Raw genomic sequence first — 27,339 nt, 5'->3', positions numbered from 1 at the left:
AAGGCACGTACACAGAGGCCTAATTTCACATTATAGGTTAAAGTGAGCTGTCTTTGAGCACAGAAGATCTGACAATATTTCATCCCAGGGACTGCTGCTGACACAGAGAGGGGCTGACTTTGCAGTACTCCTGCGTCACCTATATGCTATTTGAATATTTGAAATAGATGTACGACGGAATGGATCCAGGATTTATTCTTGCCACTCAGGTTGTAGAGTTTACTCCTTTCAAATGATTGTGTTCCTTGCTGTTGATCTGAGAGGGTTTGGGCTTTTTGGTGTGGTTTGGTTTGGTGGGGTTCTTTGGGAGGGGGAGGCGGGGTATTTATTTATTTATTTTCCCCTCCTCCCAGCGCAATTTCGGGTGGTTTCAGGTCATTAAAGCTGAGCCCAAACCTCCCCTCCCATCCGAAACCATCACAAGAGCTCAGGAGCAAGCAGGACCATCCCAAGATTTCTGTTTCTTTACACAAATCAAATTCTTCTACAATCCCCCAACACAGCACATTCAGATGTGCCTGCCAGGCTTGCTCCCTCCCAGCAGCGCTCTCCTGGATTGCCTGCGAGAGGAGCGGGACCCCCGGGAATTGTTTAGCAGCGATTCACTGGGTCAGTGTATTAGAACAGACTCAAGTCTATCAGCCAGATGGTGACTTCAGAAAAAAATTGACACACCATTTCAAACTGATTTCACGCAAACCCTCCTGAGGGGAGCCAGTGGGAATCCGGCAATCAGATCTGTTGTGAATAAATATTACAAAATTGCCAATTACAAAAGGGATGTTTAAATTGTTTGACTGATTTAGGAGGCTATTCGTTCCTCGCCTTCGACTTTGATGACGGATCTTTTGATTTCGGTGACTGATTGCTTCCCTTGGCCGGAGAAACCTCCGCTTTTAATTCTCATTGGAAGAAGTTACTGTGCTGCCTTTTCCAGGCTTTTTGGCCAGCAGACATCTGAAATAAAAGCTAAGCCAGGTACAGTTTGGGGCATGATGCTGTCAACGGATAGAGCCTATAAATGTACGTTGGTCTTAATAAGGTAATTGGGTCTGAACACTTTCAAAGCTACATGGGACCAAGATCTCTCAGGGGTAAATTTATTCGCTGTGCATGTAAATATCCACCTTTGCGAAGCAAGAAGTTGGAATATCCTTATTGTCCCAAGGTGCGTCACCAGCTTCTCCCTCTCTTTACATCTTCACATAATAATAAAGCTTACCCCCAGCAGAAGCTGTTGTTCCCATGCAGTTCTTGGCTGGGCTGGAAAGGAAGATGAGGCGTGAGCCAAAGTTGTTCCAGAAACAGAATTTCGGAGCATTATTAAAAGTGAAAATGAATTGTATAGAGCTTTATTAGTGTAGCATCGTCTAATTGTACCCAGATTGTAGCAAAGAATGTGCGATTTATAGAAATTTATATACTGTATTTCCATGCTACATTTACATCCATTTATGAGGGATTATAGCACGTTGTAGCTGTCCTAACATTTCTTCCATAAACAGATAAATCTCTTAAAAAAAAAAAAAATCCAGATCGCAGGCCTTGCCGTTTCGGATTATACATATAATTCACCCATCAGCCTGAACCCAGGCCAGGCCTGGAAGAGCCTTTCTCAGCAAATATTTGTCCACCTTTTTAGAGATTTGGTCTGCCTGGCTGTGAGGCGCTCGGGATGCAGGCGGCGATGCGTGGTATTTGTATTGCCTTTCTCTGGGCCCTCGCTCCCCGCACAACGGCAGTGGGCAGCTCCGCAGAGGAAAGAGATATAAAAGCTGACGTCTCTGCCCAGGGGGGACAAGAGGAAACCTTGCGTTCAGGTGACACCTGAGGGCTCTGTCCCTCCTGCTCTCAGTATCTGCTGTTCATCAGCAGACTGACGAGTGACCCCTTGTTGCAGCCCTCTTGCTTTGGGCATGGTTGCACCTTCCTTGCAAAGGCAGCGTCGTGGTGTGCCAGACCAGGGCAGCCCTGGGGAAGCTGAGATGGGCCTCGAGTCCCTCTGGGGTTGGGGGCATCTCCTTAGCTCTCTCCCTGCTCTTTGTTGCTGTTCCCATCCTCCACCAGCAACCAACTGCTGCCCGGATGAAGCAACAAACCAAATAGCAGAAGTGGATGTGATTTGTGTGGCTGCAGCTGGGGTTTCCCTGAGCTCCTCTCCAGCCCATCTTGGCCATGAGATCCCTGCTCTTCCCTAACGTCATTCCCAGGTGCTGGAGGAGCGCTTTGGAGGCACCAGAGCTCCACCATCAATCTTCTGTAGAGACCTTCCTCACCAGACAGCCCAGCAGTTTCCTAAACCAAGGATCCCCCCACACCCCTCAGTCTCCCTCCCCCGCCATCCATGCATCCCACCGCACCAACCTGCTCTCCTGGGAACTGCCTGCCAAGGGCACCAGTGGAAACAGAGACCCGGGGACATCATCGGATTGAGTTGCACGGTCATTATTTCCAGGAGCCTCTTGATCAGAGGTATGAAAGGCAACAGCAAAGGTCATTCTGATCTTTAAACCCAACACCCCACCCCATCCCCCCAACCAAAGCACTTTCCACCCTGGCCGTAAATCTTGTTGCGATGAGGGAGAACTCATCACTTCCCAGACATCTACTTCAGCATCAGAGCCTGTGTTCACCCATGGGAGAGTCTTACATACTTGTTTGCAAAGCCCTGATCCATCCCAGACTTCATCTTCTGCTGCTTTGCCACCACAGGACCCAGCCCTGGGCTGTCCCTTCCTATGGGACTACCCCGGTCTACCTGCCCCTTCTTCACAGCGTCTGTGGTTTCATCACAATGTCTGCTCATTCCACACCAAGAGGCATCACTTGTAGCAAAGATAAACCTCCAAAAGTCAAAAAATTCTGGCTCCAGAAACAGTCCCTCTCGAAACACTGAAATATGAGTTGGCATTTTTGGGAATTTTGAATAAATGACTCAGAAATTTTCCTCTGCATCACAGCCATCTGAAACCACTTTTGTCAGCCACTCAAATTGCCTTGCACCCTCCTCGGTTTTACACTCTTGTGCACTCCCTCTATCTTTTTTTTTTTTTTTTTCCCTATAATAAGATTTATTATTGGGTTATTCTTCATGGTATATTAGCCCTTAGCCAGAGTCAGTGCTGACAGAAATGTTAGTCATTTGGGCTCTGCTTAACCTGCTAAGAAGAACTGAATTTACAGAATGGGACGAGGCTTTTTATGATTTCATTCCAGAGCCAAATCAGATAAGAATAATTATCCTCTCCTGGGATATTAGGCAGCACCTCCCCAGGACCGGCAGCTGACAGCTGTTTTATTGGTTGAGTCACTTGGGTCCGGAGCCGAGGATTAATTGTTTGCGTGTCCTGGTGGCTCCAGGAACAACAGCAAAAGGTTCTTTCTGGAGATGGGAGATAATTTATTTTCAATTGTTTTCATACACATGATTTCAGTGGACAGGGAGAATTAAGAATAAAATTGCATGAATAACCCAGCTCCCGCCACCCTCTGCACTGCTTGGAACACCGCCTTGTGCGTTTCCAATCTGGATATATTTAGCAGAAAGAAATGTCACATCAGAGGTGAAATATGCTCTCTGCAAGAGGAGGCATAGACCTCTTCGCCACCAGATCTCCCCTCTGACCCGAGCGCAGGCTGTGCCCGCTGCCCAGCCCTGCCTTTCCCTGGCACCCACCCCCAGACGCCTTTATTCAGAATTAATTTACTCCTGCCTATCACCTGCTGGAGATTATTCTAATGATAATGGCCACGATCCAAAGCAAATTAAAAACCAGTGGCGAGGCTCTCCCCAGCTCCAACAGCTCCGCATCCGGCTGCATGCAGCCTCCCCAGCCTCCCTCTCCCCCCCGGCAGCAGGATCCGTCCCCCCCATCTCAGAGCCACACGCTGTGCGTGGCTGATGGGCAGAAGGGGCCCGAGCTGGGACAAGGGAGGCAGTTGCCTGGAGCAGCAGGGGCTGCGGCAGCAGGGATGGAAATCCCCCCTTCTCTGGGGACCAGCCGCCAGCTCTCTGCCCAGCATCCCTTTGCCTCCTGCCTCTGTGGCAGGGACTGTCCATGAGCTTTGCCTGGGTGCTGGGGATGGGAACCTCTCCGAGGGGATGGTAGGGTTGTGGCTTTACTGCCGAGCACTGTGGTCTGTCTGAAAGAGATGGGCCAGGTCTCCTAGCATCCTTGCAGAGCTTATCCCATGGCTATAGCTCATCCTGCAATCTGTTTGCTCCAAAACAGGGGAGATGGTCTGGGAGAAACAATCAGATTCCGCAGGGGAAGTAAATACTGTTCTTTGATCCCTGAAATCTTCATATCTTGACCCAGTGCATGGTACAATACGTTTGGACAGAGAGTTTAAAGTGCATCTCAAAGAGAGGAAAAAGGGAGCACCAAGCCATGTCATCCTCAGGGCTCGCTGGGCAAACAGGTCCTACAGCTCAGGATCTAGATGTGTTCTTGCCAAGCTGCATTTCTATCCCAAGGAGCAGCCCATGCAGACAGGTCTTGTGCACTGAGGACCAGACAGAGCCACAGTGCCAATAAGCAGGTATAAAATGCACTGCTTTCTGGCCTTTCGCTCAAAATTAGGAAAATACCTATGGATAGACAGCAACTCCAATAAAAGCCTTGGCACAACGTCCAGGCTCTGCCCTAGCCTGGAGGTTGGTGGCTTCTCTCCTTTGCCATGGCTGCCATCCTGTGTAAAGATGCTGCATAGTGAAGGTGGGTGCAGCATCCTGGGCACCTCTCACCCCTGGCGAAAGTGTTTTCATCACACACCAAGAATCTGTTTCTAAATGTTATTCAAGCCTTTCCCTGAAAACATGGCCATGTGGTAGAGCCTGGTGCCTCCCACGGGACATTTACCTCTTCCCAAGAGTTTTGCACTTGAGGAATGATGGATGGAAACATTGCTTTAGAATTCCTGTCTATGGATCACCACATTTTATTTAGTGCCAGAGCTGAGTTGCTTAATTGCACCTGAAATCCAGATTAACAGGAATGCCCAGAATAGGGCATACCCAGTGGTTCATGCTGAGGCTCAGGGGTCAACGAGCACCTCAGAGTGAGCCGTGGTGGCATTACTGGGTAAGCAGGACCAATGGAGTACAGGCTTCCTGCGCTTTATCAATAAGCTGGCTGCTCCATGACAACCCCAGCCCTGGGAGACCTTTCACTGTTGTCTTGGTTTGAAATATGGAGGAAAAATATGAACCTGCCTGGAGATAGGAATACCTGAAGCACAAAGGAGGAGCCATCCCAGCACCAGTTCCTGCATGAGTCGGGCATGCACCTGTAAGCTGCAGCAGCCCCTGAGTCTTGCTGTACAGCAGATAAAGGAGTTTGGGTCTTTGTGTACAGGGAAGAGAGTCTGCAGAAAATTCAGGCCTGGCACAAAGCAAGCAAAGCTCATGCTGAAGCCAACAAGCTTCTTTGCCCACTTCTGCCAGGGCTAACTCTGTCCCTGAGGCTATTACCCGGGGGCTCTCAGGCGGTTCGGGTGCACAGTGCTGATCTGTCAGATGAGGAAGTTATGAGGAAGCAATGGAGTGTCACAAAGGGATTGAAGGGAATTGATACGTGAGCCCGGATAATTATGAGGTTGCCAGTCCGGTGTCATTTCACGGCTGGGCTGGCTCTTTGTGGTGTATGATACCCATCAACGCAAAAATGGAAATGAAGATAAATGGGGCAATGATAGAAGCAGTTAGATCTATCTTGCAGGCTGATTGCAGAAGCTCTCTGTTGATTGAGGAACAGCACCCTTCACCAGCAACAAGGGGTGAACTCCTGAGTCAGAAAGTGTAACTTGCTACAATCTACTATGGGATCCACAGGGAACCATTGAGGACTGTGGTCATGAGGCTGAGACCTTTAAGAAGCATTGCCAAACTGTACTTATCCAAGGTAAAGCTGTTGCTGTGATGCAGCTGTGTTGCGTGTTAGGGTTAGCATCATGGTCAAGACTTGAAATAGGGTGGTGATTGTAGAAGAGGCAAGGGAAAGAGTTGTAGGGATTGCAAAACGTGGAGATGTCGTGCATTAAAAAAAAAAAAACCATGCAGGTGTGAATATTTGGATTTAGACAGGAGAAATGCTATTGCATGTACACAGCTGCCCACTGAATGACAAACTCACTCCAGGACTGACAACAGAGATCGCCTTGGGAAGCTCCATCTGAGGAGAGAGAGCTGTGTGTGGCCAGGGGGTGGAGGAAAGCTTGAGCAGCGACTTGGGGAAAACAAGTGTTGTTGTTGTGATCCACAGCCCTCAGCAAAGGGGAATGATGCCAAACATGTGATGACATGATATATTTGTGAAAGGTGGTGCCCCCACCATGCATGAGATGTCCAGGAAATAGAGGTTCTCAGATCTCAATTAATGATGAGATTCCAGCGATAACGAAGCACTGCTCAGCTGGAGGAGAGAACTGATTAGAAGAGTGCTGGAGAGTGTCTTTGTCAACATGGACAAATCCCAGGCAAACCATTGGAATGGAATTAATGACCATCCTCCATGGGAAGCCTCAGCTTCCCTGGGCTGAGAACACGTGAGAGCATAAAACCATGTTTGCTGTGTGGTCTCCACTGAGGAGAAGTCATTCTGGGGCTTGAGAGATGGAGATTTGGGGAACAATCTCTTGCAGGGAGCGTGTATGGTGTCTTACACAACCTGGCAGACACAATGCTCCGTCTTTACCTAAGATGAAGGATTAGTTTAGGCAGAAGAGCACGCCATAAAACACAACTGTGCCAAAATCCCTATCACACCCCATATCCTGCTCAGGATAAAGGGAAATTCAAACGTCCTCTGGCTCCAGGACACTCAACAAAGTGAAGAGGAGCACTGCTGAGAACAGAGGGAAGTCTTCATACCACAAGCCTAGCAAATGTTTAATACAAGGGCCAGCAGCTCCAGATGGTTCCTTCATGAAGCATAACTAAGACGTTGACAAGGGATTTAAAAACTTTGCCACGTCAATTCAAGAAATTGGAACAGGATGTCGTTTTATTGGAAATGTGAAGGGTTTCTGTTGGTTTGTTTTTTTTTTTTTTCCATTTCCAGGTTCAATAGAAAACTTAAACACTGGGAGGAAAGCTCTCAGGGAATGGAAAATCTCCCACAGTCCACCCTGAGGCTGGAAATGGGGACAACAGCTTTTCGAATCAGGGCTGGACCTCCCCTGGGAGCAAAACCCACAGGAGTAAGGTCAAAAGGTTGAAGCTTAAATTTAGGAGACTTGTTTTCCTCATTGCTTTTTAATTTCACACTTTAAAAGAAGAGTTTAATGGCACAAATTGGGGGAATATTTCAATTTTCCCCCCTTGGAGGTCATTGCGTGCAGTGGGTGCACGCGGTGCTTGCAGGGCTTTGCTCTCCTCCTGGCAGAGCAGTGGTGGGAAGCAGATGGGCTGAGGACCAAGAACCTCACTGACTTCACCCCATGACTTAGGAACAAGGGTTTGAACCTTCCATGCTTTTTCTCCCACATCAGAATGGGAACAAAGCGAGGATCTGCTGCTGAGAAGGGCTGGATAAAACCTCTTGGAGTGGTGCTCTGGACTCATGATGCAGTACTCTGGACTGTGCCATGGAGATGTTGGGACATGAGCCTAAATCAGCCAGCTAATGGACTGGGAGCTGCTGTAACAGAAACAAATGAGAGAAAGTTGGTGGTTTTTTTCTTTTTTGCCCCGAGTAAGATGCAAATCTACTCTGCTCAAATCCTCTCCTCTTAATGTGGGACACTGCCAGTTTAAGAGCTGGGCAAAGCGGGGATTTCCGATGCAAAATTCAGGACAGTTGAGAGGCAGTGCAATAATTGTCAGTCCAGAGAGCATCCTGGTGCACATGTTTGGAGGATAAGAGTGTCACCAGAGTCTATTGTCTGTCCCCTCTCTGTTAAAGTAGAGATAAGGCTGGGATAAATCTCACTGGGACATTCTGCCCTATGATGTTATTTCATGCCACATCACCTAATAGGTGTATTTTCACACTGCTTGCTACTGCTGTGAGGCTCTGCAGCTCCTAGCCAGGCTGACAATCTCACTATATGGAGAATGGAATAGTGACGGCTAATTGATTTTACAGCAGTACCGAAGGACAGACAATGAAAGTACCATCAATTTAATCCACTATTTAATGGTTCCAATTTAGCCTCTGTAAATGCTCACTAAACTAATTTCTCTGGGTTCAGCAATCTGAAAAGCTATCATATCTCTAATCTCCTTCAATATATTCATCTGGAAAAGGGAATTTAGCCAATTCTGATGTGCGGAGATGATCTGTTAGCACAGTGTAAATGTTTATAACACGGCAATCTAGTTCGTTTATAAGGATATGAAAAGTTTTATTGGGGAGGGCACTGAAGTGGAACCACGGGATAATAGGCAGTTACCCAGCAGTCTCTGGGAGCCAGGGAGCGGGCAGGCATGCAGAAAAATACTAGGATTTACTTTAATCCCAAATTGTAAGCTAAAGTTCTGCCCAGTACATGATGCACCTGGGACTGCTGGAACAAAGGATTGTCTCCCGTCCCCCCGTGACCCAGGCTTTCACGCTACACCATAATAGCAACAGTCATTTTGTTCCCGCCAAGAGGCTGAAAATTAGTTTAGTTTTAGAGCATACATATCTTCTTGTCCAACCAAGTTGCTGTTGGGGAGCTAGTCCTGAGGGCACTTGGTCTCCTGTGAGGTTTTGGGATTTTAGATTTTGGCTTTGGGTTTTTCTGTTGCTGTTGTCCCCAAGACCTGGACCCCAATACTGGGTGTCCTCTCCAGAAGTCAGAGTCCCAAACAGCCCAGGGACCCTCCTGAGGTCGAGGTGGGGTTTTATTCCCAGTTGCAGTGGGAACAAGCATCAGTGACTTGTCTTTAGAAGGAAAACTCCCTGGGACATAAACATTCATCTCCAGCAACGCATTCCTACATCCTTCAGAGGAGGGTCTGTCCTAGTTTCTGGGTCCAAGCCTCAGATCAGACTCAGTTCTATATCACAGCCCACCACTTTGAGGCCCACAACCACAAGATGCACCTCCTCTTTCTGGTCATTTCTCGGAACCTACCCCAGTGGTGCCAAGGGCTCTGGATCTAACCCTACCAAGGGAAAGCAGCTGGACCTGAGGGCTCCTTCAGATGATACTTCTCATTTCCAGCCTTAAAATTCTAGGAAAATACATCCGCTGCTTAAAGCTGCCACTGGCCCAGGACTAGATGTGCCAGGCCTAGGGTTTACGTCCTCTCTTTCTTGCCCTTATGAAGGTTCTGTTCCTTAGAAATGGCAGTGATTGCTGAAGGTGTACATTGGGAATGTGATACCAGCCATTTCTTGCATTTCAAAATTTCAGAAGACCCATCAGCTTTACACTCCAAGGGGACACAGTGCATATTTCTGTTCTTTCCTCTGATGGTTGCCACATGCTGATATGATCCCAGCAGAACTGTCCATGAAGAAGCCTGGACCATCCTCTGCACGTAGATGCATGGGAGCAGCTCACAGCATGCCAGAGGGGCTCTTTGTTCCCAGTTTGCCACCACTGTGCCTGAGTTGTCACTCTCTGGCACTTTGATGGGGTCTCACAAGCCCTTATGGGCATCCAGGAGCAGGCTGGTGTTAGTTGGCCTGGGCTGCTGATGGTCTTTTATGGAGAGAGCGCTTCTGGACTGCAGAGACTTTGCAGTTTGACCATCCTTTTCCCCTTTAAATTCAAAGACAATTCCACAAATGAGCTTCTGCTTGATTAGTGTTTTAATGAATATATCTGGATACACCACAAGTCCACCAGCCGTGACTCCAGAGCCACAGGCTATGCTATCCAGATGCTGCCTTTGTGCTGTCAGTTTGGGGTGTTAATGTCAGATCTGCTGGGGGAGAGAGGAGGGCAATAGGCAAGCAATAAGCATCCTGTGAGACCGCAGCGTTCCTGAGACTGAGCCTGATGCAGACACCACGAGCTCCAGATGGGCAATGAAGGGCTCCGAGACCGCATCAGCACAGAGCCTGAGCCACGCTCCCGCTCCGGGCAGGCCCTTGGCTGGAGCAGCATAGCGGATTAATTAGCTCCTGTTCATTGGATGTGGGTTTAGGAGGGGCTGCTCGCTCACCCCATGATGAATTTGGATAGGGAAATCCTGAGCGAGGCATCGCAGTGTGTGTTCCCTTCTGTTCCTGGACTGGTCCTTGGAAAGGGAGCCGCACGAGGTGCTTCATGGCAGCAGGGCACATTTTTTCCCCTGTAAATTATATTTAACATTCCAGAGAACTTTATTGCATCTGGTGTAAGGGTTTATGAAAAAATCTGTATTTAACTTCAAGCCCTGGTAAACATCTTTGCTTATGTTGTTATGTGATTCCTTATTTGAGTATTTCGATTTAATTTCACAGTTCATATACCTTAAAGTTTTGATTTTTTTTCCCTCCCCTCTCATTCAGGGGCTAGCCAGGGGCTGTCGCTCTGCTCTCCACACAGGCTGCCTCCTCCCATCCTCACCCCATGGGATGCCCTGGGGCATGGGGGGCAGCAGGAGACCCTCAGAAGCTGAGGAAACTCCCCCCGAGCCTGCTGTCACCCTCAGCAGCTCAGGAGAAGCCCTTCTTCTGAAATAAGACATGGCACATACATAGAGAGGAGCGCTGGTGAGGATGATGGAGACTGTGCTGGCAGCAGCATCTGAGCCGGGTGCAGCACCAGCAGCACAGAGTTAAGGCAATCAATGCATCTGTCACAGCTTCAGCCTCTGCAAAGGCAGGATGAAAAACTAAAGGCAGTGAGAAATGGAAGGAACCTCAAACACAGAACTCAGGGCAAATCTCCTCTGGTTGGTCCCCAGGTGCTGACGGCTGGCTGGTGTGCGGGTGGTGAGTGGTGGGGTCACCATCCCTGGATGTGTTCCAGAACCATGGAGATGTGGCACTGAGGGATGTGGTCAGTGAGTGTGGTGGGGATGGGTTGGGATTGGGCTTGGTGATCTTAGAGGTCTTTCCCAACCTTCACGATTCTATGTTTATTCTGGTCACGCAACCTAACTTCTTACCTTGGGTTTGTGCTTTTCACACACACATTTTTCCCCTGATTTTTGCACAGAGAAGAGCCAGCGTGACTTTCCTGAGTTAGCATCTGTTTTAAGAACATCTTGGGGAGGAGAATTGACCCTATTGGCAAACCCTTGCAAACGGGCCGCTCTGACAGGGCACAGTACTCTGGCATTTTTGCCCATTTCTGTGAATCTTGCATACCAGAACCTTCCTATTTGCCCCAGCCAGCCTGCCTCACCAAGTATTCACTATTTGCATTGCAAAAGCCTTGCCCACGAATGTGTGTGACATACTGATACACAACTTCATTTCCTTTGGATGCTCTAGATTGTAGGCTATAGTCTTGAATATGAAGATCCTGTCCTGGAATGCCAAAGGTCTCGATAAATTCAGCAAAAGAAAAACATTTTTTTATTATTCTTAAGTGAAGTCAATACAGGCATAACTCTTGGTCAGGAAACACACGTCTCCAAAGAAGAGGGGGTTAAACTACATTCAGAAAGGGTGAAAGAAATTGTATATTTGCCTTTCTAAATTAAAAGTCATCCTCTACTGCTCATCTTTGTACAAAATTCCCATTGATGCCAATCTCACTTATTTATTGATTGTTTTTTTAATGTTCTCAATGCCATAGCAACAGGCTGCATTCCATAAATTAAATGCAACGTTGCATTAAGCTAAATGTCTTGCAGTGGATAACACATGCAGCACCCAAACCTACGCTGCTCCCAAACACTGATAAATAAAACAGCATCTATCCAGAACAGAGGAAACACTGATCTGTGGAAGAAAGTCTGTTTGCCCTTCTCACGGCACACTCATGAACACAATATTGCATCGGCTGTGGTACATCATGGCCCTGAGACTGCAGTCAGAAGGAACATTGCTTTGCTGGCTGCTGGTGCGATCCCATTTAGCTCCAAGCTACTCCTCACATGTGTAAAATTAAGCAAATGAGCAAAGAGAGAAGTCCTGGATCATCAGAATAACTACAGCTCGTCTGCATTTATGGGTGTCATTCATTTTAGTGACATCATTGCTCCATGGTAACGAGTATATTTTAGATTAGAGAAATAGACGGCATGAAAAATAGATTACTTTTATTTAGATAGATTATATCATTATATAAATAGATAGACCACTCTATTTCTACTCATCTTCCACCTCCTGGATAATAGGACATAGTTTTATTTATAGATAGAGATGCAGAAAATGTTTTTATGTAAATGTTTCATAACTCTGTTGTATCTCTGTGTTTTATTTGAACAGGTTGTCACCCAATTGTACCAATCTGAGCTAGATAATTTGCCCATGCAAAGAGAATATTTTTGAGCTGCCCAGTTGGGCCCAAAGTTAAGGAGATCAGAGAACAGATCCTTCCATGTGTCTGATGTAGGAGAGTAATGACTGAAGCTGGATTCAGGAGGGACGTCTGGGCATTGTCACCCAAGGAATTACTCATCTGGCCAAGGCTGGAAAGTGGCAGGGACAGGGAAGGGAGAGGATGGCTTCTGCTTGTCCCAGCTGAGACAGCATTGAGAAACCGGGATGTGCCATGGAGTTCCCAATGCATGGTCAGAAATAGAGAGGAATCCCATCACTGCTGGAGGGGACATCTGACTATGCCAACAGGTCTGAGCTGGGGTTGGGACCCACAGCCTTCATCTGGGCCATCTGCAGCAACACCCCGACAAGCTCCTGGGTCTCGGGAGGCACTTAGTTAGCCAAACAGGATCCTGTTATCATGGCAGCCCCGCGTTCCTTCCTGCCACGCTCAGGATGCCGCAGACAGCGCCCAAACCCCACTTCCTACACAACCTCCCACCCCAAGCCCATCTCCAAAAAATAAAAATAAAACAAACCCCTCACCCCCCAAAGACAACAGCAGCACATCCCCACGTGTGGCAGCGTACACACAGAACCCAAACCCACCACCCGTGGGAGAGGATTCAGCCCTTACTGCCATAAATAAGGCAGCCAACCAGCCCACCACCCTTCCAAACCAACTCATCCTCCCTCTTGGAGGTGCAGAGCGCGATGCTGGCGCGGCACGGCTCAATTACAAGCAGACAAGGCAGTGTCACATGTGATTCACAATGTCGATTTCATGCTCGCCGTAACCACTTACGAAAGAGCTGCGGAGGTTTTACATTTGATAAGAAATCAACAGTGTTTGTGTTTGTAAAAGACTGATCACGGAGTGTGACAGCTCCGAGAGATTGCTGCGGAGCATTGACTGCATGTCTGCAGTCTGTCATGGGCTCATAAGTATTTATTTCAAATGTTGGTGGTTCTTCTGTGCTTTCTTTTTTTTTTTTTTTCTTTTTTTTTCTTTTTTAAACCAGGGTGTTTGAAAATAAACTGTCAGTCTCTATTTACAGCTGAACAAGTAGAAAATACGAGGGATTTTAGGTTAAATTGTCAGTTAACAGAATTCAAAATAGAAAAAAAATATGTACAGCGCTGGCTGGTTTATTACCTGCTGGAAAGAAAGTAGCGTTTCTAAATTTAGAGATACAGATGTCTCTCTTTCAGGAAACACAGATTGTCTATGTAGCATATTTGAGGTGTCTTTATCTTCCCGAATCCCTCCACGCCTTCCCTACCCCCGTGGGTTTGCATCCAATTACCACAGCATTGGTTGGTTGGGGCACGAATTCAACCCCAGCTCTGGTAGCAATGCTCTGGAGCTGAGGCAGGGGTCTGGCCCCTCCATCCAAGGTTGGCTTCGGGCCATCTGGACCCACATAATCATTTTGGAGACAGGGCTTTCTGAAGAGTATGAATACGAAGATATTCCCCACGTTTATCCCTCCTCATCAAATGACTTCTTCCTGTCTGAATTTCTGAACCCCTTCTCCAAAAGCAAGGAGAGCCCTAGTGAGATTTTGGTGGCTGTTTCCAGCAGCTTCATGCTACAAGTCCAAGTCTGGGCAGCAGACACACAGCTTTGGGAGCAAATTCTCATGCAAGATATCCATACCATGCTCCTCTCACGTCTAAAGTCAGTTTGGATCTGCTGAATCTGACACAAGTACGTCGGAGAACTTCCCACGTCCTTAACAGAAGCCAAAATACACAACTAATAAATTCAGGGATTCGTGCATTTTGTCAGAGCATAGATAAGATTAGACAGGAGCTCTCCTGACTGTGAATGTCCAGGTCCAGAACACAATTAGGAGCCAGATTTGAACTAAACCATGCAGGTATTGCCTACAACTCAACCTCTGGCTGCACTTCAAGCATGAGCTTTCTCAAAAGAGACACAAGCTATGGTCTGCAGCCACATCCTAGAGAAAATCATAGACCCAGCAGGGAACAATTCTCTGCCCAATCATGTCACAAAGGTCTTGGATGGCACTACGGAAAGCCATTGTCTGTACTTGAATTTCCCCAGTTTTTCCCCCCTGCAAGGCTTGGTCCAAAGTTTCTATTTCAGCCACAAGCTCTCAGTGGATCAGACAGGCAGTGCATGGCCAGTACAGCCAGCATGCACTCCCACAGTCTGATCCAGCCAGATGGCTTTTCCCAAGGCTCCAGCTCTTGAAATCCTGCGAATAAGAAAACAATATGGATTTCTTCCAAGCACATCCCTAGTCGTGCTTATGGAGAAAACTTGAAAATGTAAAGCCTTCAAGATAAGCAAAAGTAAATATATATATCTAGGAAAAAAAGGAAAAGAAAGCATGCCTTTCCAATGAATTTCTCAACATCTTGCACGTCCAGGCTCAGGCCATGAGCTCCTGGCTCCAGCTGTTGGCTGCCAGAGGTCTGCAGCCCTGCAAACTGCTCTGCAAGCTGAGATGCACTCCTGCAAGGAGCACTTTCATGTATTTCATGCTGAGATTCTCCTCGGCGTGCACCCATCCTGCAGCAGCCCAGCCCAGGCCCTGTTCCTCCTTCCCTTAGCTCCATGCACCCTGTGGAGAAGATACACTGACCCCGTTAGCTCCTGGACCCCTCAGCTCTCTGCACACATTCAGCCCAAGCCCCCACAGACCTCCAAGCTCCCCAAAATCAGCTCCATGCTGAGCTCCCTGCAGTCATACGTTGCTGCAATGGCCCCGTCAAAGCCAGAACTGAAGCCTGCTTCTTTTCAAGCTGTGAATTTTCTCCATGTTTATCCCCTGGAGGGGTTGTTTTGGGGGTTTATTGATTAAATAAGGGTATTGATTTGTTAAGAGCATTCGCTCCTCCTTTCAGTAGAAAATATTGCTGTCTCTTCCCTCTTTCCCTGTATACTAGGTGAGAAGTTCTCTTAGTGACACCATAAATTTCCATCCTAGCTCGTCTCTGCTATGTAAACAAGTGGTTACCTGTCCACAGGGGTTAATTTGGTGGTGTTGATGCCCTGCAGCTCTCTCCTGGCCTCTGAGGGACAGCCCCATGCTCACCGCACAGCACCCGCCACTGCCTTTCTTCCAGCACCCGCTCCAGGGTGTTGCAATATCTCCTCTCTTTTGGCACATCTTACATCAGCCTTCCTTTCCCAGTACTCCACACATCTCTTTTAGGCAGCTCTTGGGATACTCACGAGCAGAGCCACCCATACACATCCCCTGCTCAAGCACAGCTGCCTTGGATAGCCACAAATGTCCATGCCAAAACATGACCAGTAAGACCTTCCACTGGGAAAAGGATGAGCTTAAGACACCATTTGAGGGCTAATGCATGACAAAAGCTTTTAACGACGAATGAAGGTCACATTATCATTCTCTCACCTCTGTTTTATAGGCCGAGACGCTGGTTATTGCTTGCCATTGTCATGCAACACTTGGATATGCTGGTGTTCACACATGCAAGAGATTTGCCCTTCCAGAAATTCACAGTCTCTGAAAGGTTCCCGGACTTTCTGGGTGAGTTGGGATTGAATCCAGCGCATCCTCCCTCCCAAGGGGAGAATGCAGGTCTGAAGGGAAATGTATGGAAAAGTCTCTGATCTTTGCAGTGGTGGCTCCATTTTTACAGGTTCCTTGTGCCAATGGATGGGGTTTGGTTGCCTTTTGTTACTTTGAAATCCACCCAAAGTCCCAGCTGCAGGGTGGAAAGAGGACAAAGAAGTGTGTCTGGCAGTGGATTTTCAACAGCAGGTGGATCATCAGCCTCCCACATCAGGTGAACCTTCTGTAGAACACTGCAACAGACCCTTCACCATGCTCTTCCTTAAGCTAATTCTTCCCTTCTCAAGATTATGCTCCAGCAGTGAAACAAACTGTTTTAATCTCTGGGGATGCCAGAAGAGATTACAACAAGTCCCATTAATCTTTTCCTTGGCTTAAGTGTGAGCCATAGCAGGCTTTGGAGCATGAGCTGCAGCCAGGCTTCCTGGCCAGCGGGGTGTCCTGCTTTCCTCTGGGCTGCGTGAGTTGAGCATCACACTGTAAATGAGTTTATTTTACGTTATGTGGGGTCAGCTGGGAGCAATGCAACCCATGCAACTCATGCAAGCCCATGCAATACTTTGGATATTGGCTCCTGTGTGCCATATCCCTCAAAAGCCTCCTGAGCTGTCATACTCCACCAGGACTGATAAGGACTCAGCCCAAATGTCTTTATCCCAGCATCTGAATGAGCCGCCCAAGGGCTGAGCTGCACGAAACAGCCACCCTGTAGCCAGCGCTTCCCACCCTGCTCCCTGAGAGGGGCCCTGCCCTCTGATCCTACAGGTTATGGTGGGAAGCAGCAGGTAAAAGCAAACCCAGGAAAACTGCCTGCCCCAACAGCACAACATCTGCTGCACCAAAGCTGCCCCTGGATGCCCAAACCGCTGCTGAGCTCACTCCTCCTGCTGCACATCGGTGCGAGATGGATCAGGCCCTCGGTGCACACTGCGAACATATGTCCCTGCAGCTGCCATGGAGCCGTGCTCAGACCCAGTTGCACCAGCAGCAGGTTCGGCCGGGTTTCCTCAAACCCCAGGTGTCACAGAAGCCGTTAATAGGCTGCTCAGTGCGTGTTTGAAAGCACCTAGAGGATAACCAAACCACAAGCAATAAACAACGTTGGTTTATAAAGAACAAGTCATGCCAGGCCAAACCAATTGCTTTTTTCTTTCTTTTTTTTTTCTTTTTGGATCAAATTACAAAATTAGTGGATGAAAGTCCATACAGAAGATGTAATGCATCCAGACTTCAGCGGAGCATTTGATATTGATCCTTGCAAAATGCTACTTGAGAAACTAATCCGGACTGCCTTAGATATGAGCCTTAACAACAGTGTGGATTGAGAGGCATCCAGCAGGCTGTAAACAGAAAGCAAACACCGAGGGCTGCGTACCGACACAAGGGAGCAGTGCCATGGGGTGCTGGGCTCAGGGCCACAGAGATACCTGCAGGAATGTGAAGGTGATGGGAAGGCACTCAGCTGCAGATGGACAAGGTAAGGACTTGGATGGAGACATCCCACAGGGAGTGGTGTCATCACTGGTGTGGTGCTGCCCTCCTTTCCACGCTGCAAATGGACTGATCCAACCACAGTGTTGATTTGGGGCTAAGACAGGAGATGGAGGGCACATTTTTCAAGCAAGTTTTTCACCCTAGGTTAATCCCTGATGGCAGAAAACTCCGCATCCAACCTTCCCTGCCTTCAGGTCTTCTTTGTAATATATGTATTTATTAATGCTGTTTCATTTTTGTGATGAACTCTGCTGCTGCTCTGAATGAGGACTGCCTCCAATATCCTTCTGTTGTCTGAGCATACATGCAGATCTGCACAGGGCAGCTCCAGCTGCGGCATCCCAGACAAGGCACCAATCTTTCTCATGGGTCCTCATGGGCCCAGCCTTGCTACACCAGCCTTCATTGAAGGAGCAAGATGCAAAAAGGGATTTTGTCCACCACAGTCCTATTCAAGTCTACTGTGCCCCATCAAGCTAAGACATAACCCTCCACAGGAAATCCCATGTGGGTGAAACTCAACTGGGATGAGAGGGGGCACCCCAACAAGGAGTTTCTTGGTTGCGTACCTTCCTGCTTGGTCTCTGATTGCACCCAGGGCTCTCGTTCTGATTGTGGTGCTCCAGCCCTGCAGCAGCTATCCCTGCCTGCACGTGCCACATCCTGCACCAGCAGTGAGGGCTCCAGTGACTGCTGATCTCACTGGAAGCAATCCCAGGTGCCAGCAAGCCATGCCTCATCATGTCATTAATCTGATTATTTACTATGTGTGTTTTTAAAATTCTTTAATTACTGGGGTCCCAGCAGCATGGGCTGAGCTCCCCTGCATGCCTGCAGGGACCATCCCTTCCAGATGCCCATGGAGGCTCCCCACCCACAGAAAGATATCTTCTCGTTTTTATAACCAAACTGATGGAGAATGTCAACAAACCCCGCTTAACGCTGTCCTCCAACCTGGAGCCCCTTCCCATGTGCATGCTAACAATTCTCAGCCCCAACCAGCCATTTTGCACAGCTGTTCTGCACACCCCCAGCACCCATCAGATACCCATCTGAGCATCCCCAGCCCTCCCATCGGACCCCACCTCGAGGGGGTTCACCCTGAACACTTCCCACATCCCACAGAGGATCCCCATCTCCGGGCTGCCTGTGAGGCAGCACAGCACGCTGTAAGGGGGGACACGTCGGGTTTGCTTCCCCAATAAAACCCAGCACAGATTACAGTCTCGGTAAGCCTTCCTCCGCAGCTCCCCGCGCACTGACCCAGTCGTGTGCTGTATTAGAATTGTAGAGTAATAAATGAACAGTGGAGGGGTTTGTAATGATGATTAGGGACTGAAATTGGTTCAGATTTACAGTGTCACTCAGGAGCGGAGGCAGAGGGGGAAGGCATTCTGCGCGGCCTAATGGATCCATCAACTCGTTTTGGCTGCTCGGTGGGCCGCGCAGGGTCACCAGGCTTTCCGCTGGCAGCACAAAGCACTTCAATTTTGTTAGGAAATGTATCAATTTAACTGACTTGAGCAGCGCGCGGGCGAAAAAAAAAAAAAAGAAAAAAAAAAAAGAAAAAGAAAAAAAAAAGAGGGAGGGGGGGGGAAAAAAAACTAATGAATCTGGACTCAATTTTCCGCCACACTGCCTCTGCGAACTGTCGGAAACAATGTCTGCGGTCGGGGTGAAGGCGGCGCCGATAGGCTGCCCGTGCGCCCGCCGCGCACTGAGCCCGCTGCCTCCCGCAGCCACCGGCCAGCGCTGCCACTCTCCTAACAATGATGTCATTAAAGGTAAATTGGCCTCTATTTCAGCAGGATGATAGTGCTAATTGAGTGGGAAAATATAATATAGGGAGCTGTTGTCTGCAGTTAAAGGGAGGAGGGGGACAGATTAAATGGCCTACAATAGTGGGTGTCAGGCACGGCAGATGTTGCTTTCCGCTGATAACTGCGCTGACATATCTCGAGCTTGTCAAGGCTGAGGTTTTCAGAGAGACTTACAGCAAAAGGCAGCAGATGGCCCTCCTGAATGGGAATGAAGTGCTTAAACAGCCTGGCTGCTGAAGGCAGCTAGTTTGTAAATAGAGGAGTCGGAGGTGTCTTATTGATCCCGCGCGCTGCCCGCCCGCCTGCGCGGCAGCGGGATGGGGACGGGGCCGGGGCCGGGGCTGGCAGATGCTGCTGGATGGCAGCCCAGGGTGGCGGGGCCAGGCCGGGCGCTGGGGATGCGTCCCCTTGAAAGTCACAGATGTCAAACGGCAGGACAAAAGTCAGGGCTGGGGCCCGGCCAGCGCTCGGCAGGGCTCGAGCACCAAAGCGTGACCGTGCACAAAGGGGATGGGCAGCCCCGTGCCACCGGCACCCCACAAGCAAGCCCACCACGGGGATATCGTGCGATGCTGAGACACTGGGAGACGAGGCCAGGTATGTCAAACATGGGCGTTTCTTGGGAAGGTGGTACTGCACCTCTGCAAGGTGGTGAGACCATGCACGGCATTGAGCAGTGATGGCTGCAAGGACTCTGGGTGAGCTCTGGGTGAGATGACTCCACAAATCCGGGCTGGGATGTGCTGGGGCACTGCCTGGGGTGTGCCATGGGCTGCAGGAGCAGGCTGGGACAGCACAAAGATCATATGTATGTTGGTGTCTCATAGATCCGTAATTCACACTCATCTGTGCATTTATGCCCACACCACCCGCACCATACAAAATTTCATAGGTTACAAAAGGACAGTTATAGGCCCATAAACATAATTCTTTTGTATCTACCCAAATGCATCCTCCTGAGGCATCCACAAAAATCAAGCGTGTGCTGTCTGACACCCAGCCCAACATCAGCCCTCACCCCATCCATGCACAGGAGCACCACAGGGAGAGGAGCAGCCGCCGTGGGTAGGGGCAGCCCCAGCTCCATGCTGCCCACAGAGCTCAGCACTGATGGCCGGGGCACCCCGAGCTGCTGCCCACCGAGCCCTCCCTGCCAGCCTGGCTAAATATAAACCCAGGCACACGCGTGCTGTTATTAAATCTATCCAAACATGTAAGCACGTCTCTCAAAAAATCTCACAGAGTCTGGCACAAACGCTTCTCTGCTTACAAAATGACATAAATTGAGTCTGTATACACAAACACATACACTGACGCAGCTGGGGGAACACGTTGCTAATATCCACACAGCCAGAGATTTATACTGATGAGGTTATGGCCACGCTCCCTCTCCCACGCACCAAACCTCCTCCCCAGGACCAATCCTGCTGCTCTGGCTGCAGGCCCTGCGGGCGGTGCGGTGCACACTGCCATCTCACATGAGCAGAAACCAGGTGCTCTGTCTGCTGACTTGCACAGAATCAAATTGAGGTTCAATTGTCAATTAGGGATGTGTCAAGCACATATTCCCAGGCTGCCCGAAGCTGAATGAACCGGCGCCAGTGCTGACACTCCCTACAGAGACCCTGGCAAAGGGTCAGGGCTGGGACCGGATGGGAATGGGCACCACGAGCTCTGCGCATGTCACAGCCTTTGCCATGGGTCCCCCCGCTGCTGTGCACCATGTGACATCCCTCCAGCAACCCCAGGGAGGAGGTTTGGGCAAAGCTTTTCTGGTTTCAGGGGTGTTTCCTCTGTGGAAGAAGCCTGATTCATCCCAATGGGTTCTGCTGCATGGGATCAAGGTGATGTTAAATGGGATCAAAGTGATGCTGCGCTGCTCCTCCTGACTTCCCATTACCAGCTGAAAGCACGAAGAGAAGCACCAAACAAAACACCACCAAGGCTAAGCAGGTTACCAGTTTTAAGGATGTTTCTAGTTTGAAGACAGACAACAGCCAGGTTGTGTGCAGTGGCTGTGGTGCCCACCCAGTGCTGCTCTCCACAGGTCCACCTGCTGCCCCAGCTCACCCAGTGGCTGTGTGGGCCATGTTCTGTGCAGCACAGAGACATCACTGTTGGCTTCTGCTCAAGCAGGGAAAGGTCACACCAAGACCCAAAGCTCTTGCTCTGGGGCCAGGATGGTCTTTTTGGTGTCCGTCCTCCACTCTTGGCATGCAAGGCCCTTTCCCAGCACATTCCTCCACCAGCTTCGCCCACATCTTAGTTTTGCTCAGTCTGCTCATGACAGTCCATTTTCTCTCTCAGTGTGTTTTTTCCTTCCCTTGCATTGTTTCTAAGCTGCTGTTATTGACAGCCAGCAGTCACCTCCAGCCCTCTCATGTCTCCCTGTTCCCCATGTTCCTCCATCACTCACTCTCACCCAATTAGCCTTTCAGCCCCAGTCCCTTTGCTACTTCCCCTTCCCTTGGATGGCTCCAGCTGCCTTCCCCCCAACACCAGGACAACCCCAGCCCCAGGTAGCAACAGCCGACAGCCCTGGCTGGGTTCTGCTGCAGCTTTGCTGGCAGTCACGATGTCCCTAATGTTGCTAGGTAGTCTTGGATGCCCCATCAAAGCTCAAGCACAAAAGCAAACACGACAGATGGGTGTTGAACCAAGGCCTTCTGCTTCTCACCCAGCACCATGACTGCTATACAACACTACAGGCCTCTGCAACCTGTTACCTGGTACCAGAAACTCCAGCCTTCAATACAGTGTGTTTCCAGCTCTCACCTCCATGGATGTGATGTAGTCCTTTGCTGCATGTGTGGATTCCCAGAGGGTCTGTGAATCTTTGAGCCACTCAGTGGCCATGCTGATACCAAGGAGAAGCCTCCAAAAGAAAATAGAATCAATCTGTGCCATTTCTAGCTTGGTACAGGATGATGGATGCTCTGACTTATCCCCAAATCATTCATGAGCCATTCGTCAGCCCACAGAACCTTCAGAGATCTGAGGAAACCACCTCATACCTCTCCAGCACTTCAGTCCATAGGACCAAGTTGGGTGCACCTCTGTGCATCAAGGGACCCTCCACATGGAGGACAGAGCATCACCATCCCACTTACACACACAGCACATACAGAACTCCCTCTGCATGGAGGGAGAAGCTCCTCAACGGGTAGCCCAGCATTTACAGTAATCAAGAATGATTCAATTGACAGGTTTGTGTGGTGTTTGTTAATTTACTTGAGATTCATTCCTGGGAACAGCTGGCTGTATCCCAGCAGGACTGTGACTCTCACTAGCCCACCTGCTGCTAGACAGACGGGCTTTGGGTACAGTTGTAGTTAAAGTTTAGCAGGCAGATATTTCTGGCCATTAAAAATGGAAAACTTCTTCAAAGGCTCACGTGCAGAGACAGTTTTGGGAGCTGAGGCACCGGCTCTGGGCTTTGCTACATGGCTTCAGTTGGGTTTCCAGGGTAGTCAAGGAGCTGAGGGCTTGTTCTGCCATTTCAGCATTGCCCGCTGCATTATCAGGGTGATGAGAAGAATTCATGAAGAAATCACTTAATATTCAATTATAGGGTCTGCTCTGGAAAGTGTCTCCAGGATTTTGACTTGGAAGTGAATCAGACACCAAACTTCAGAAGTTCAGCAGAAACAGACATGTATCTGCCTGCTTTGGAAACCTCGGGCAGATCAATTTGTACATTACTATCTGTCTCCCTTTAAATAGAATTAGATTTTATTCTAGTGTCCTTGTGGGCACAACTCTTAAAGTATACGATGCCCATTTTATACTTAACACATTTCTTTATATTTCTCTGAATGGAGAGGAAACCCTGTGAGGTGTCTGAGCACCGCCCTTCCCATACCATACAGTGGTTTACTGTCAAGCCTTCTCCTAGATGCAGGGATGCACATCCCCGTAGTGACATGGGTTACCAGAGCCCCATGGTGCCCACCATTGGCAGCGCTGCATCCAGCCAATACCGACAGCACCACTCCTCCGTCCCCATCCAGAAGAAGGGTCAAACATCAGCGAGCTGAAGCAAAACGCCTGCAGCCCTTGGGGCAATTCCCTCTGCTGGGCTTTCCTGTCACTAAGCTATTGATTAGTCATCGATTAAAGCATCTATTAATCTTTATAAACTATTTATAAATGGAACCTTAGCATAAAGTGTGACCTGTATAATATTGAAATAGAAATTATACTTAATATGGATTTTTAAGTAAGTTACACGTGTAAATGAATCGCCGCATGGTATCCCCCACGTGTGCTCGTCGTCACACTTCTGCCTTCATTTCAAGTCCTTGCAGGCCCACTGCAAACACGTCACAGCTTTGAGGAGGAACGTTCCCTGCTCCCTGCTGTGTTCCCCTGCCCCAGGGAATCCTGTCTTGCCACCCCCTGGCACTAGCTCTCCTCTCCATGGCTTTGCTCCCTCCCTGCTGTTGAAGCCCCATGTCCTGCCCAGGCTGCATCTCTAAGCTCAGACCATTGGCTAAAACTCAGACAAGGAGCTCACCAATGTAAGATATCAGCTGATGCCATTTGTTACATGGCAAATCCAGGAAGGGGAACCAGCTTGCAATATATTAAACAATTAATCATTTCGATCACAGCGCTCTTAATGCTGCAGGCACTTCCCACTAAAAGCATGGCACAGGTGGGGGTGCCCAACAGAGGAATCCTGCCTGCAAACTTTGGGAAATAAGGAGACAAACACAGAGCCAGACTGGAAGGAGAGCATCCTCTGGGCTTACAAGGGCTACCAGATCACTCCACTCCTCCATACCCTGCATGCTTCCATCCATTGACCAACAGCCCCCAGACCCCACTGGGATTGGCACAGCTCAGAGCAAACAGAGCCAAATGTGTTTTAACACAGATGCTCTCCACAGCCAACGCAGGGACCAGCGTGGCTCATCGGTGCTAACGAAGCCAGGCATCACCGGCCTCTCTCTCGGCAGGGTTTGCAGCAAGGGCATTAACAGCCCTCTCTTGACAAAGGGGAATGGGTTCAAACTAGAAGAGGGTAGATTTAGGTGAGATGTTAGGAAGAAGTTCTTTACTCAGAGGGTGGTGAAGCACTGGAACAGGTTGCCCAGAGAGGCTGTGGATGCCCCATCCCTGGAGGAAGGCCAGGCTGGGTGGGACCCTGGGCAGCCTGATCTGATATGGGGCAACCAGTCAGCAATGGGGGATACCACCATCTCAGTGGGACCTCCACTGGTTGCATGATCTCAGGCAAAGAGCTGCACTACCGCTTTATGCCTCAGTTTTCTCACACAGAGAGCAGGACATCAGGCAGTGCAGGGAAAGCCAAGTGCAGGCGTGAGGAGCAGCATGAAGTCTTGGGGGTGGAAAAGGCTTTGTGCCAAGTCTGCTCCCCTCGTGTTCCAACAGCACGCTGGGCTGCAGGTTGTTTCCAGCCCAAATGGCAGGAGAGACTCTCAGACCTCTGCCTGCCCAATGGGTTGGGAAAGATTTACTGGTACAGTCATTGCTGAGCATTTTTTGGTGGGGTGACCTACAGCAATAATAGCAAGAAAAAGCTAAAGTGAAAGCAAGAGCTGAGGCTCTTAACCCCCACAGCACACTCATCTACCCCACACATTTCTTTCCTGTGAGTAACGCATTGGGCACTGCTGCTCCACCAGCAATGTGCATTGCACACGGCAGAGCTTCTGTGCTAGGATTTCTCCTCCTTTGCAATGAAAACCCTCTGGATTTGCAGTCTGCGGATACAGCAGCAGGATATGGCCCTGCAATGCCAGCCGGTGCTTCGTGAGACACAGACTGGGGAGGAACTGTAATTGGTGCAATTCTACATCTTCAAGGCTATTAGATCCTTGTAGCTCCCCATCATGCTGTGTTTGGAGTAAATAGAGAGCGTTTAGCCAAGCTGAGAGATCCTCTAATGGAACAGACAGTTCTTCCTCTCTTCATCTGCTTGTCCCCACAGCTTTGTTATTTAAAGTCAGGTTAAAAAAAAAATCAAAAAAAAAAAAAAAAAAGAAAAAAAAAAAGAAAAATCAGCAGACAGGTTTGGTTTGGAAGCCGGAGGACAGGAAAAGTTAGAGATATTTATTTGACAGGGTCAAGGTTGCTGCTTTTCTTTTCTCTTTCCCCAGGTCCCATAGGTGTTAGACTGAGAGACATTTAATCGAGGGAGTAGCGGTTTCATATCTATAACAAAAATCAAATAATGCAAGATGATTTACTCCCCCTAGCAACCAGGGAGCTTACCCTTAGCAACCAGCCTAGCCTCAGGCAGCGGTGTAATCAGCTTGAAAATATTTCAATTATTGTGTTGATTTTAGTGGATTTGAGAAGCGCTGTGCGGAGAGACCAGGCACATTCTGCCCACGACCTGGAGAGGAAGATATTGATTTAAACAGGTGTCAGAAAGGAAAAGTGGAGTAAATTTAAATGCAATAGGAGAACGGCGCATTGAGTGTGGTTCAGTGTGGGGGTGACATTTTGCTCATCGCCTTGAATGAAAGTGACTCAACTGAACTAGAAATTTCACCTTGAAAATCATCTCCCATCGACACAATCAAGAGCGAGGCGTTCGCCATCTCTTTTCCGCGGGCTGGGAGGAAGGGGGGGCAGCACCTGGGTTTCTGAGGCAGCTTTGGGCAAAGCAGCTCTCCGAGGGAGGAAGGATCAGTGCGTCCCATGCGAGGGATGGGCCGAGCGGCGCTGGGGACAGGGGGACGTGGGAAGTGCCTGCACGGGGTGGCTGCAGCAGGCAGGCAGAGCTCCCTTCAAGGAGTGCTGCTGACCGTAGAGCCTGAGCAGCTTGGTACCAGCTCTGGGCTGAGTCGTAGGTCGCAGACTTCGGGCCATGCATCCTGCATAGCAACAACAGGCATACCCGGTGCTTAGGAAGAGCATAGTGCCCCATAGATGCTTGGGGTCTTTGACCTCTTTCAGCCTCTGCCGTACAGCTCGTCTGGGCTTGGTGTCCTCCAGTTATGAGAGAGGCCAACAGCCCCCAGCCGTGGGGCAAGCCCCATTCCCTGCCACCCCGTGCACGTAGGACACTCCCAGCGAAGCCCCAGACTGCTCCCTCACCCCCTGCCCCTCCACACTAATCCCACTGCTCCCTGCCACGCGCGTGTAGTTCAGCAGCAAGCGGTGACATCTTTGTACACACCGCCCTGACGAGCTGCTTTCTGACGCAGTGGAAGCCTGTAGACAGTGTACTGATAATAGGGTTTCATCTGCTCCCCGTGAAGTGACAACTGACATGCCATGTTCTGATGAGCCTCTTTCCAGTAGGGTGACACCGTGCGTGGAGTGTATTAAAATCCCAGTTCTCAGAGCTGTGACAGTCCGTACACAATGCCTGCGACAGCCGGAGCCGCGGCAGAGCTGAGATGCTCATCCCATTAGGAAGGGAAATGCACTGCTGGCCAAGGCAGCAGCAAAGGCTCTGCGGGGACCGGGAGGGCTCCTTTCCCACCCAAGCTTTTGGATGAGTCAGGCCACCTCGCTGTCCTTCCCAACGGTGGGATTTCCTCCTTCCCTACCAACATGGCCAAGGCAAATCCCTTTTGTCTGAGGCAGTTTGCACTTCTCAGGGTTCGATTTCAAAGGGCTGTTTTTAGAGGTTATGGCGTTCAGTTTATAAATGCACCACTGCCTGCTCAAAGGCTCGGCAGAGGGATGCCACTTCTCTCCTTGTCAGAACAGAGCACAAGCCCTGAGACCTGCCAGGCAGCAAAGGGCACTGCCTTATCTCTGGCTTGTAAAGGCAGCAGGAAGCCAGCTTCTGCAAGTGGAACACCGGCACTGGGCACATTTCAGTGTGGATGGAGTGATGGGGCAGGAGCTAGCAGTCCCTGATAGCTGTGCTGGAGTGATGCCCCGGGGCAGACACACTGCTCTGCATGAGTGGGGCAGGCGAAGGAGTGGCCGTGACCTTGCAGCAGCATCAGAGAGAACTACGGTCTGCAGCAAAACCAGTCATTTTGGCCATTCAGAGAGGGTAATTACATTTTGAGATCTCTGGGGTGTGTTTTTCTTGTTGGCAAATAATCAGACCATGTATTTCTTTTTTATTATTATTATTTGTTTTAATTAAAAGCACAG

General features: G+C 49.3%; 1 long non-coding RNA gene across 1 annotated transcript; it reads right to left on the bottom strand.

Moving 5' to 3' along the window:
- Positions 1–440: 440 nt before the first annotated feature.
- On the bottom strand, positions 441–2,807 carry LOC101750340. Its single transcript, XR_213138.5, has 3 exons — positions 2,655–2,807; positions 2,365–2,461; positions 441–1,263 (listed from the first exon to the last, which is right to left on the bottom strand). It is a non-coding gene; the product is annotated as an uncharacterized LOC101750340 (long non-coding RNA).
- Positions 2,808–27,339: the final 24,532 nt, after the last annotated feature.

Source organism: Gallus gallus, chromosome 14 (assembly GCF_016699485.2).
Source record: "Gallus gallus isolate bGalGal1 chromosome 14, bGalGal1.mat.broiler.GRCg7b, whole genome shotgun sequence".
In the NCBI taxonomy this organism is placed as follows: domain Eukaryota; kingdom Metazoa; phylum Chordata; class Aves; order Galliformes; family Phasianidae; genus Gallus; species Gallus gallus.
This window is presented reverse-complemented; position numbering and strand designations above follow the sequence as displayed.